The sequence below is a fragment of the Limulus polyphemus genome, unplaced genomic scaffold (assembly GCF_000517525.1).
Source record: "Limulus polyphemus unplaced genomic scaffold, Limulus_polyphemus-2.1.2 Scaffold6628, whole genome shotgun sequence".
Taxonomy (NCBI): domain Eukaryota; kingdom Metazoa; phylum Arthropoda; class Merostomata; order Xiphosura; family Limulidae; genus Limulus; species Limulus polyphemus.
The window spans coordinates 1-13,231 of record NW_013672238.1 but is presented as its reverse complement, the minus strand read 5'-3'; the positions used below and the strand labels follow the sequence as shown (position 1 = coordinate 13,231).

Below are 13,231 nucleotides of genomic sequence, written 5' to 3'. Positions count from 1 at the left end.
AATTTCATTTGATAAACACGTTTTAGATTGAATGGTAATTTATAATCAGTCACAAGAACGTCAAATCTGAATCACTTGAAAAAAAACACGGGAGTGCTTAACTTTTTTCCAGATGTATAGTTTCTAGGACAATCACAAATAACCTACAAGAGTCCCAACTGAAAGACTCTACCTAAACACTGAGCCTTGTGTTACAAGAGAGAAAGAGAGAGACCATGAACTGTTTTTTTAAGAAATGTAAACAACTTTACTTGTTAGAAATTCCAACTGGAATGGAGAATCAGAAATCAAATAGAATCCAGAAGCTGAAAAGACAGAGATTTGAGGGAGTAAAAGTTTAATTTAAATTTGGATTTGTCTATCTACTGACCTGTGGAATGTCCTCTGAAAGATACTGATGCTGAAAGTGTCACCAAATGTTAAATATGGTGAGCTGAAAGCTGAACTTCACTCATCAGGTGATAGGGTACGTTATGGTAAAACAAATGGATCAACTGTGACAGCCATTTTATTAAAGTTGTTAGAGAAATATTTGAGGAGTGTGATTCATATAAAGATAATAATTACCTGTTCCAAGATCAACTGAATGATTCATTCTGAACAGCCCTGACTGGACATAAAAAAAGAAATCCTCTGAACAAGAAAATGGGTCAGTCAGAAAAAGAAACACAATAGCTGAGGTAGAGTGGGTACCTTCCTTCCTAACCCATGTCTTTGTTTGGAAGGCACAATCTGGATATAAATATAAAACTACAGAACTTTTCCAAGAAAATAAGGTATGTGATGCAATACAGACAAAAGTATCTGAAAGTCTTCTACTCAATGCAAGCAAGATAGTAAAAATTATATCTTGATAAAAAGGTGATAAAGTGAACATTTTAAAAAGAAGTTAAAAAACATAAATTTCACTTTGGACAGTGTCAAGGAACTCTGGAATATTGCAAACAAAAAACTCAGAAGAGATCTGTGAACAATGGGGATAAAAGAGATTGATGGCTCCCATGAAGTTAAAAGGTGGCAAATAAGATGGCTCTATAGCCTGCAATAAAGGAAGCTGATAAGCATCCTCAGGAAACAAATACATGAAAAGGAAAGTAGTTTATTGAGGATATGGAGAAAGATAATATATAGAATGTTGACTGCATCAGCTTCAGAAAACAGCTCAACAAGACCAGTAGACAGCAAGGAATGACCTTCAGCAAAACTGGGCTAGCATTCAAGCCATTTGAAAAAGAATACAGCTTCTCCATTTGTATCTTGTGACAAAGGACTAAACAATAGCCAGTCTTGAAGCCTTGGACATTTAACATTGATTAGAAAAATGGATGTTCAAGGCTGAGACTGACACAGAAGATATTCCCATAAAGATGACAACATAACCTATTCTTCATAAGAATTAAAACTGGAGAAACAATGATTAGGCCTGACAAATGGCATGTTGAAGAGAACTCAACACTTCATAAAACTGACTCTGGCTAATATCAATGACAGAAGATGGAGAGAAGGGTAAGTGCAAAGGGATAAATTTTCTCAATCTTAACACAAGGCATCCTGCCAGGGAAGCTGGATCCAGGTATAGAGACCAGAAGAGTGGAAGAAGGTTGTTAGCCACCAGTGAAATGGCATTGATTAACAGATAATGTAACCATTTGGATAACCAATGAAAAACCAGGGGAGGGATCCACCCTACAGGAAGGTTAATAAAGCTCTCAGGAAGGAGAATCCACTAAAACGATCACCACATATTGAATGTGACATGCTCAATTGTAAACATGCTGAGATAACATAAATTAAAACCTTTATCCCCAGAGAAGAAAGGATGCCTCTAACATTAGGTGTAGAAGACAAAAGTTTGTGTACATGAAATTCCAAGACCTGAAAGTGCATAAGAGATGACTGAAGAATCCCCTGAAATGTGATGATCCAAAACTCCAGTAACCAAATGGACAAAAGAGGAGAAAAAAAAGCCAATCATCCATATAAAAGTGGAAGGCAATGTTAAATGAATGGAGATGACCAACTAAGGCCTTGACTACTTGACAGAAAATGCATGGAGCAAAAAAAAGCAATGAACTGATAAGAAAAACTCCCAAAGGTAAGAACATAGAAAATGAAGAAATGACAGATGACTCAGGATATAAAGATGAGCATTTTGTAAATCCACCACTGTTTTGCATGTTTGCATCAAGGAAAATGTAATAAATTTCACTAAAGAGAAACTAATGAACCTAGACAACCCTTCCAAACAGTCCAGTCAGAGTGTATGTCAAACAACGACTAGGAGACTTGCTCAAGTTATTTAAACATAGCAACTTGCTGCAGTATTTTGCCAAGCATAATCTATGGTATTTCTTGAATAAAAAAAAACACAATGACATTAAAGGGGTCCCTGACAGAAATGGGGAGACCACCTCACCCAGTAAGGAAGGTCAGCATGCTACTCTCCACAACTAGAAGTGAGCAGTCAAAGTGGCACAATGTGTAATGTGAGGACTCTACACCAAATTGGAAAACTGTTTACTGTCAAGCAAGAAACGAAGATATCAAAGATCAATATTCTAGGTCTGTGTGAAACACACTGGAAAGATGCTAAAATTATTATTACAGAAGATAGGAATATCATGTCTTCAGGAGGTCAGATGCACAAAAGAGGAGTTAGGTTGATTTTGGATGATGAAAATTCAATGTGTTTGCGTGAATTTTGGGAAATATCTGATAGAGATGATGCTTGTGAAAATAAAGACTAGACCTTTCGACATTTTAATAATACAAGTGTATGCACCAACAATTGAAGATGAGGAAAAGGACATTGATAATTTCTATGAAGACCTTAATAAAGTGAAAAAGCAATGCAAACCTCAAGAAGTGGTCATAGCAATGGAAGATCTAAATGCAAAAGTTGTTTGTAAGCAAATAGACAAAACCTTTGAACCACATAGACTTTGAGAGAAAAATGAAAGAGAAGAGAAATAGATTAATTGGAGTGTTAGAAATGATCAAGTTGTTACAAATACATGGTTTGAGAACCATCCAAGATGAAGGTATACATGGAAAAATCCTGGAAATATTATTAGAAACCAAACTGATAACATCACAATCAATAGAAGATTTAGAAATGCAGTACAATAATCAAACATTTACCCAAGGGCTGACTGTGAGAGCAACCATGTCCCTGTAGTATGCAACATCAAGATAGGGTTGAAGAAACATAAGAAGCCATAAGTGGCAAAGTGGCTCAATTATACAATTCTAATGGAAAAAGACCTGATTAAAGAAACATATACAGTTGCAGTTAAAAACTGTTTTCAATAACAGATGAAGATGAAGAAAATATCTCAAAATCAATAATTCTTAAAGAGGCACTAGTTGAAACAGCCAAGGAGTTTATTCCATTAAAATTAAGGCAAAACAAACAAAAATGAATGATGAATGAAATCCTTGAGCTCATGGAAGATAGAAAAAGGATGAAAACCCATAGTATGGAAGAGTGTTAGAAACTTGACAAAATAATTTGATTAATGTGCAATGAAAAAAAGGAAAAATGGCTTAATTAAATATGTATAGAATTAGTAAACAAAAGGATAAAAATGTTACATCAATGAATAGGAATATCAAAGACATCACATGTAAAGGAGGATGCACTGCTAGTCGATGTATCAAACCTATAAATGGTGATGTAATTATGGAACGAGAACAAGTATTGAAAAGATGGATAGAGTGTATTCAAGAATTATTCCATGACAATTGTGAAGAAAAGCCATCTATTAAGAAGAGCATGAATGAAAAGTTATCAACAGAATGAAAACCAATAAAGTTACAGAGCCAAACAAAACTGCTGTAGAACAAGTAAAATATTTTGAAGAATTTGGTATAGGGAAAATTTAACAACTATCATTGATGGGATTTATGAAAATGGTAAGATACCTGAAGATCTCAGTGAATCAATCTTTAATGCACTCCCCAAAAGACCTGGAGCCACTGAATGTGAACACTATCGGACCATCAATTTAATGAGCCATGTTACAAAGATCTTATTAAAAGTGTTGATGATGACAGCTAGAAGAAGAAAACAGGAGATTGCAAAAGTTCAATGTTCAAGTTTAATGAAGATCATAGTACAAGAAATGCTATCTTCCTAGTATGAATGCTTTTGGAGAGTGCAATAGAAATGAAGGAGGACTTTTTCCTGCATTTTATTGACTATACCAAAACTTTTGATAGAGTCAAGCATGTGGAGTTGATGAAAATGCTGGAAAAACTGGACATTGATGGTAAAGACTTGAAAATTTTAAGAAACCTCTATTGGGACCAAACTGCAGCAGTGAAGATAGAAAAGAAATTGATTTCATCCAAATTAAAAGAGGCATAAGGCAAGGTTGTGTCTTTTCACCTGACTTATTTAATTAGTATAGTGAGAAAATCCCGAAGGAGATTGAGCATTTACCAGGGCTGACCACTGGCAGACAGAATACAAACAACTTGCATTATGCTGATATCACAGTTTTAATAGCTGATTCAGAAGAGAAACTGCAAAAAAAATGTTAGCGAAATTGAGAAGAAGGGTTTAAGAATTAAATGTAGGAAAACATAGAGCATGGTAATTACAAAGAAGATCATTCCTGTAAACATTATCAAAGTGGATAATGAGCAGTTAAAGCAGGTCAATAAACACAACTACCTGTGAACCTGGATAACATCAGATGGTAAATATAATCATGTATACTCATGAAATAAAATGGAAAATAGGGATGGTACAAAACATTTCTGAAAATGAAAAGGATACTAACAAATAGTAAAATTTATATGGGATTTCAGATTGCTATGTTATACCAATTCTCACTCATGCATCAGAATGTTGGACAATATCACCAAGTATGGAAAAGTGAATTGAAGCAACCAAGATGTGGTTCTTAAAGACCATCTTGAAGGTATGTTGGACAAGATGCACCTCAAATGAAGATATTCTATCAAGAGCAGATTGTGGGAAGAAGCTGCTGACTAACACCAGAAAGAGACAGTTGGAGTTTCTTGGACATGTTATGAGGAAAGAAGAAATTGAAAGTATAGCAGAAACTGGAAAGATTGAAGAAGGAAAGACTGTGGAAACCAGATGTTGACTTATGTTCAAAATCTATATAAATGGATAATTGTTCGATATTGGACATTCTTGGTGTCTCAGGAAGAAGAGAACTGTGGAAACCACGGTGTCACTAACATTCTGTTTAGATATGGTACACAAAGAGTGGGAGAGAGAGAAAGCAGGAGGATGATGAACAGTAAAAGAAGAATAAGAGATTAGAACCTAAATGAGCTCTTGCTGGTGCACCTATCCAAAATATGATAGGGGGGGGGGGGAGTATCTTTCTTGCAACACCGAGGTTATTTGCAAGAGGTTACTATCAAAGAAAACAGACTTCACACAATAACAGATACCAATCAGTAAGACTCTTACACAGTGAAGTAGCAGAAGAAGAAGGTCTCAGAATGTTACAAACCATAACCCATGAAAACAAAAACTGACAAAAAGACTACGAAGAAGACCAAGCATAAAATCCCATTCCCTCCAAAAATTATGGTCTAGGGAGCGAGAACTTTTGAAGAAAAAGACAACCCCAATAAAAAGGCCACCTGTATGATGAATGTGAAAAATGTTAACATTCTGCAGATCTTTGAAGCCATCAGCAATAACATGAACATCAGGAGAAGATGGAAGATCCAAAGATTTAAGAACAGAATTATCTAACATAACAGAAAACAGTTCAAGATTTAAAATAGTACCAGGTTTCACAGCAGGTGACAGCAAAAATAAAGTTTCTTTTTTTTCAAGTTCTGATAATGCTCTTAATGAAGTCAGAATTATTCCTCCACATCAAAGTTATTTCCAAGAATTTCTTCTGGATAATTATGGTGAAAACATGATTACAGTATCAAAATTTTACAGCAACATTTTTGATTGAAAATGTTTAACTTCAGATTTATAAGTTTCTAAAGAATTCACTTGGAGGCCTTAATATATCACAAAATGTCTAGACTGAAGCAATCTTCGTTAAACATAACCAATCTTTGGTAACATACTGTACGATCACTTTTTCCAGCTCTGATAATACACAACATAATTATCATCTTGAAACCAGTATTTGTTTTCAGAGATTCAAATGATGGACAAAAATGTACTGTTAATTATGCAACCAATTCTAGAACACCTGATCAATGAAGTACTGTACTAGAATGTGGGGCACAGACCCAAACCTTCTGTATGTTTAAATGAAGGAAAGGGGGGAGCACCAATGGCAGTGTAAATATTTACATTAAGCAAATAAATATGCCTGTAAAATACAAAAAAACTTTACAGGTTCTTTGAAACCTAGAAAGCCAATATTTCTGTTCAAGTTGGAACTGGAAGAACTTGTTTTACTGTTGCTCTTTCAATATTAATGGTCACCTCAAAGACCTCACTCTGATGGCAAACTTCATAAAAAGATATGGAATGAACAAAAGCTTAACAATGCCAATGTAGACTGACTTAGCTGCAGTTTCAGCCAGCTTATTTTCTAAGAGTCCAATGAGGCCACAAACCAGTAAAAGTTGGACAGATGAAACTAATAAAAGCTAAAGTGGTTAGCCATTTGTAATATTCTTAGAGAAGTTGATGACAGCTAATGTTAGGGAATTCTAAGCCCAACAAGCAGCTAAATGGGTCTGTATAGGTAATACAATGATGATATTACTAAGTTTTGATGTGATCAAAAGGTGTTCTGTAAACAGAATTCAGTATTCCAGTCGGGAGTATCCAATTTCTTCAGAAACTCAGCAAAACAAATTGCACTGGGAGATAGAAAAGAAGCAATAAAGGAATAGGCTGATCAATGAATACAGCAAATGCACCCAATGCTAGATACATCTCTTGAAAATTGGCTTGGATAAGCAAGGCCAAAATGAGGGAATGCAAACCATCTAAGTAACATGGCCCACAAGGCGTAAAACACACTGCTAATGTATTTCACTAGTTAGCCCATTATTTAATCTAACTATAATTGTTCAATATATTTAAGATCCTTGTTTAAATTATAATATTCTACTGTCGTTTAATCACATTATGATGAAAAACTATAAAAGTCATCATAATCATAAAAGCCAAGTGTTGGTTGTTCATACTTGATTTCTTCAAATTTCATGAGTTACACGAGTCCAATTGCACTTTATCTCCTATAATACTTCTTCTTTTGATTGCCCATTCCTGTATTAGTTGAATTTAATTGCTAACATAGACCTAAATAGCTCCTAAATGTTGGCACATTTTCTGCTATTGACAAAGAAGTGCATTCACACCCTATCAATGGCTGTGAAAAATGAGTGTAAATCTATGCTTTGTATTTATTATGGAAAAGCCTTTGTTTAAACAGACTGAAGATACCAATTATCTGTAGGGAAGAGGACAATGCCTAACTGGACAACAACCCAACACAATATGAACATGTATCTGTGGCTAAAGAAGTCTGCCATGCAGCATAGAACAGTGAATGACAGCTGAAGCGGAGTGAAGTCTTTAAGAAATCTTAGTGTATTTTGTGTGTTTTTGTATACCATGTTTTTAATCACTAATCCAATCAAGTTAACCATGCTACAGATATTTTGTATTCCTGTCTTAACAACTAAAAATAAAAGAGGCAAGGCTAGGCTTGAACCGGCCAACTTACGACTTGAATGCACACCAGTTCCTGCATGCGAAAACACCAGATATCAAGCAACACCTGAACTTTTGCATCCAAAATTAATTTCTTCAAAACATGTAAATTATTGTCTAGAACTGTAATGGAACAATTATTTTGAGAACATCTTGGGAAAAACAAAATGCAGATAATCAAGGATCATGGATAACACAGGTGCAGTTAATCAAGGCACTAGTGTAGCCTCATTTCCTAATACAAACAGTCATGAAGTTAGGTTAGGCACATCTGGCTCTTAAGTTTTTGGACTGGCTCCTAGATCTAAAAATATTTACCAAGGCCTGGTCTAAAGAGGTTATATTTCATTGTACTTGTCACTGGTTAGGCTTCATTTGTAGTAATGTTTTCAGTCCTAGACTCCTTACTTTAGGAAGGGCATTGAATTGTTACAAGTGGTTCAGAGAAAGGCCACTAGGATGTTACCTGGAATGGAAAAGTTGTCATACAAGGACAGGTGAAGATCTCTGAAACTGCTTTCTCTTGAAAAAAAAAAAGAATCAGAGGGAATCTGATTGAGGTGTTTAAGATTGTTGGTAGAACTGATAGTGTCAATGCATCATCTTTTTTTTTTTGTACTTTATGGGAAAAATAGTAGGAGTATGGGATACAAAAATAAATTTTGTCAGGGAACTAGTAATCTTCAGATACATGTAAAAATTTTATTTTTCTAATAGGGTGGTTGGCCGACAGAGCCAGAAGGAATGGATCAACATAGAAAGGACAGGATAAGCAAAGACCCTACAGAAGCGTGAAAAACTGAATGTATGGAATAACGCCATCCTAAACCCCAAAATCGAGGAGACCAAAAAACCCCTCTCAATAAGCCACGTGAGAAACTCTGAACCAATTCTCCATTGGCATTGATAGATAGCCAAAGAAGAGCAAATGGAACAGGCTAAATGTGAAACTACTCTGCAAGAGAAACTGGAACTCCTTGACAAAAGCCAGGCATGAAAACGGAGGACAGACAGCTCGGGATGGAGTGCTGGTGACTGGAGTTCACAGAGCAGGTCGAGACAGAAGGGAAGAGACCACTTGTAGTTGGAGAAACCAAGGTTGAGCAGGCCAGTAAGAAGCAATCAGAAAGACCGTGCATGCCGTGGCATGGATGAGAGAGACAACCTGAAGAGGTAAATGGATGGGAGGGTAAACATAAAGGAACAGATAACACCAATCCTGGCTGAAGGCATTGGCAGCCAAAGCTTGAGAAAGGGGGACCAAAACTGAGGTAATCTGTGATTGAGAACAGTGGCAAAGGCATCAATCTGAACCTGGTGCCACCTTGATGATTGTTGGAATGGATCATAACCAGCAGGCAGTTGGCAAGAGAAAGACATTGATATATCCAAAGCCCGACTACCAGCCAGGAGTTTGAAAAGAGAACTCTCACCCACAAACCAATGACTTGAAACCTCCTGGTGATCCACTCAAGCACCTCAGCCCTGAAGGGATGCATCTGTGAACAAATGTAAATCTGGCTGTGGAGGAGGAAGCGGGACCCCTGCCAATGTGTGGGCTCTGTTCAACTACCAATGTAGATCATCTACAAGGGATGAGGGAAGGGATATAGAAGTATCCAAGTATGTGGGTTATCATAATTTGAATTATAAGTATCACATGGATGGGAATAACATTAACAGTGTTATGAAAGAAAGGGATTTTGGTGTAGTGATAGATCAGTCTCTTAAGCCATCCAAGCAGTATGCTGTTGCTAGTAGTAGAGCAAATATGATTTTAGGTTGTATTTACAAAAATATTGAATACAAGTTTAAGGAGGTTATAATTTCATTGTGTAGGTCACTGATTAGGCCACATTTGGAATACTGTGTTCAGTCTTAGGCTCCTTACCTTAGGAAAGACACTGAATTGTTGGAAAAGGTTCAGAAAAATGCTACTAGAATAGTGCCTAGGGTGGAAGGGTTGTCATACAAGGAGAGGTTAAGATCTCTGAAATTGTCTTCTCTTGTAAAAAGAAGAGTTAGATGGGTTCTGATCGAGGTGATTAAGATTGTTAAGGGAACTAATGGTGTTGATGCAACATCCTTTTCCATACTTAATGGTGAGGATGATACGACAAGGAGACACAAATATTAATTTTGGTATAGTAGTAGTCATCTTCAGCTAAGTTATATTTTTATAACAGGGTGGTTGACCTTTGAAATGTGTTGCCTTTAGATGTTGTGGGGGCAGTAAATTTAAATAAGTTTAGGAGAAAGCTTGATAACTATATGAACGTTAAGGGCTGCCTTTAAGGTTTCTTTTTTTTTAAGTTTAGTTTAGAGGATGGGACAACCAAGATGGACCAACAGATCCCTTGTTGTCCCTAAACATTATGTTATGTATGTTATATTATTTAATGTTGTACAAAAAGACACTGATATAGGGGAGGGGTCAAAACATCACCTCAACCCTTCCACTATTTCTTCATAAATTAATGACTCTATTATTTAATGTTATATAAGAAGGCATAGATCTGGAAAGATCCAAACCCCTCCTTTTTTTTAGAAATTAATAATAAAAGAATACGAAGGTCAATTAAATGTTGCCATGGTAAATTTTCACAACTTAGTTTTTTCTAGACACTAACTAGTTGTTGTGTGTGTGTGTGTGTGTGTGTGTGTGTGTGTGTGCGCGCGATCTAGACTTTAGAGATTCATTTTCATTAAAGTTTGTATTGCTTAAGACATCTGCACCTCAATTCTGTAACAAGTGTATTAACATATACTTGTTACAAAATTGATTTTTCATTGTTTAAATTTCCTGAAAAATAAGAAGTGGGTTTACATTTTTACTTTTTTCTCAAGGGTGGGTGTAAGGAGCATCTTTAAAGAACCAAATGGTCCGATCCCTTGTTCTTCTACATTATACATACATAAAATACATTTATAAAAAATTAGCCTGATATACCAGAATGCCTGTACTACCCAATCTAAATGATCATGACTAGCATAAAAATAACATCCAATATTTCGTATATTTACATCTTTCAATGTAAAGACCACAGCATAAAAAACATGTGTAAATGAACAATGAACACTTGATTTTGTGGTGAGAAAAAACTCATCTTTTTATATTATTATTGTGGTGGTTCACCATGCATTCACTTTTGATATCTTTAACTTTCATTACAATAGGAAATTAATGTTAAACCCTATCACTACATCTGCACATTAAACATTTTTTGTCTCCTTAACCTTTGCATTATTACAAAGTAAGAAATAATAGTACCTATTATAATAATACAGTTACGTCTCTAGTCGTTAGTTAATTTCCTGTATTATTTCTTTCCGATGAAACTTTAGCGACACAAGTCCTTTCTTAAATAAAACTAGTTTATTCTTTCTCAATAAAAACTTTGAAATTCACTTAATTTCCACAGTCACGCTATAACAAACGCTATAATTCACAACGAACGACACACACGCTCGACCCAACTGTCCATCTCTATCTCTGTCTGCAATTCAACTGCCTTGTTGCCATCACTTCTTGGCGGTCTTATATACAAGAATACCGAAAATCTAGTAAACACTCGAGGCTTCATGAAGGGACATGAATTTTCTAGAAGCTCATGACGTGTTACTAGCGTCACGTGTCTTCCGCTGTCGTAACAATATCTTTGAGCACAAATTGACTTAAACAGATCAATTCAGTCTTGATTTACAAACTAAGTAATGTTGTAAGTTAGGTATTCTTGCTAATTTCCTACTTTGCATAGTTAACTGCATAAATATGAATATTTTGTGGTAATTAAAGTTGTAGGCCCACTGGTAATGCCTTTAGGTATCCAAAATTATCCACTTCAGTTTACATGTCTTTAGGCTTTTATTTTATCACCTCATATAGCAAGGGTTATTGGTCTATGTCACATATTAAGTACGTGTCATACCTGGAGTAAGACGATTTACCCCAAAAACATCCTAAAAAAGTAATTCTTAAGTAAGCATGACAATTTTGGGTAAAATTGCAGTTTAGCAGCATATATCCCATTTTTTTAAATCAAGGTCAAAAATCACTGCTCAACTGAAACTTATTGTTAAAAGTGTTATAAAAATTGCACTCAAGAGTTGAATGTACAATCACATACGATGTAGAACAAAAAAGATGGTAAAATTGTGCTTTTACAGGCAAAAATCCAGTATAGAAAATAGGCTGCTAAACTGCATACCCTCCCCCACAATAACACTGCACTGATAATGATTTATGCTTAACATGTGTAGACAAGCATATAAAAGCATTAGGCAAAGCCACCATTAATAAGGCATTCACTGCAACCCACATATGTGCTGCAAGGCAGCCAACATAGTTATTACAAACATAGGCCTATGGGAATATATATTATATATATACTATAGATGCCACGGGTATTCAATTTTCTTAAACTAAAGTATTAAAAGCTTAAACCTATTTAAATAAACTTTCAATTATACTATTTAAAAAAGCTTTTTAGCTTATCAATATTATTTTGGTTAATCTATGGACTGAAATCGAAACTAAGTTTAACTTTAATTAATCTCAAGTGTAAGTATAACTTCTGTAAAAGTATAAGGTATAACTTATTAAAGATAAAAACTTGAACCTCAGTTTAACTTAAGACGTTAAGTGCAAATGTAACTGTGCAAGTTCACTCACATCTTCGTTGCTGTACTTTAAAATTAATAAGTACCTGTGTTAAAATGCACCGTATAACCTTGAAATAATACTAATAATACCAGTTTTCTTGAAAAATTTCTCACAAAACAATTATAAAATACCATGCGAAATTTCTAACGAAAGAAAATGTCAACATACTCGATTTCAGAAAGTATTTACAATACACCGGCAAATTACATGATCTGCTAGCTGCGCCCTTTAGTGTATTAAAATCGAACTATAAACTTTATATATGTTATCGTACTTAAAAGAGCAACTTTTAATAAATAAAAATTATGTTATGGTCCTCAAATTGATTAAAAATGACAAATAAAAGGAAGGAATCGATGTAAGTATCACAAACTGTATCGAGCTTAAAAACCTCGAAAACTGGATTTGCTGTAATTTCGTCGTAATTAGTTCACAAAACAATACATCAGTGATATCATCTGCTGTTATTCATTATACAATAGTAGTTTATAATGTAGCGGACAATTTACAACCAGTTCCAATAAAAAACAAACATTTCTAATTGGTGATGTTAAAGGTCGTTGTGTAAAGAAAAAAAACGAATTCAATGATTTTAAGTCACTAAAAGAATGCTTTGAAGAAGTAAAAATAGTTTGAAATCGCAAAGTAATGGTTGTATGGTGAAATCCTTTCGTCTGCTGAATCGGTGTTTTTAGTACTAGACCTACGAGTCATAAATGTAACAAAAATATTTATAAGAAGTGATAGACTGGTAGCAACTTTAAAAGGTGTGAGATGTGATGTTTTTTGGTTTAATTTTTAATCATTGGTGATTCTAATGGCAGATTTACTTGGGTGCCCAATGGGACAGCGGTAAGGCCACGGACTTGAAATGCTAAAATCCA

The 13,231-nt window shown here is 35.0% G+C and overlaps 1 protein-coding gene across 1 annotated transcript in view; it reads right to left on the bottom strand.

The window, feature by feature from the left end:
* LOC106473917 (focadhesin-like) overlaps positions 1-12,561 on the bottom strand; it is a gene marked incomplete at its 3' end in the record, with an annotated part of 43,520 nt that extends 30,959 nt beyond the window's left edge. The window contains exon 1 of the mRNA XM_022402318.1: positions 12,516-12,561. The remainder of the gene's footprint in view (positions 1-12,515) is intronic.
* Positions 12,562-13,231: the final 670 nt, after the last annotated feature.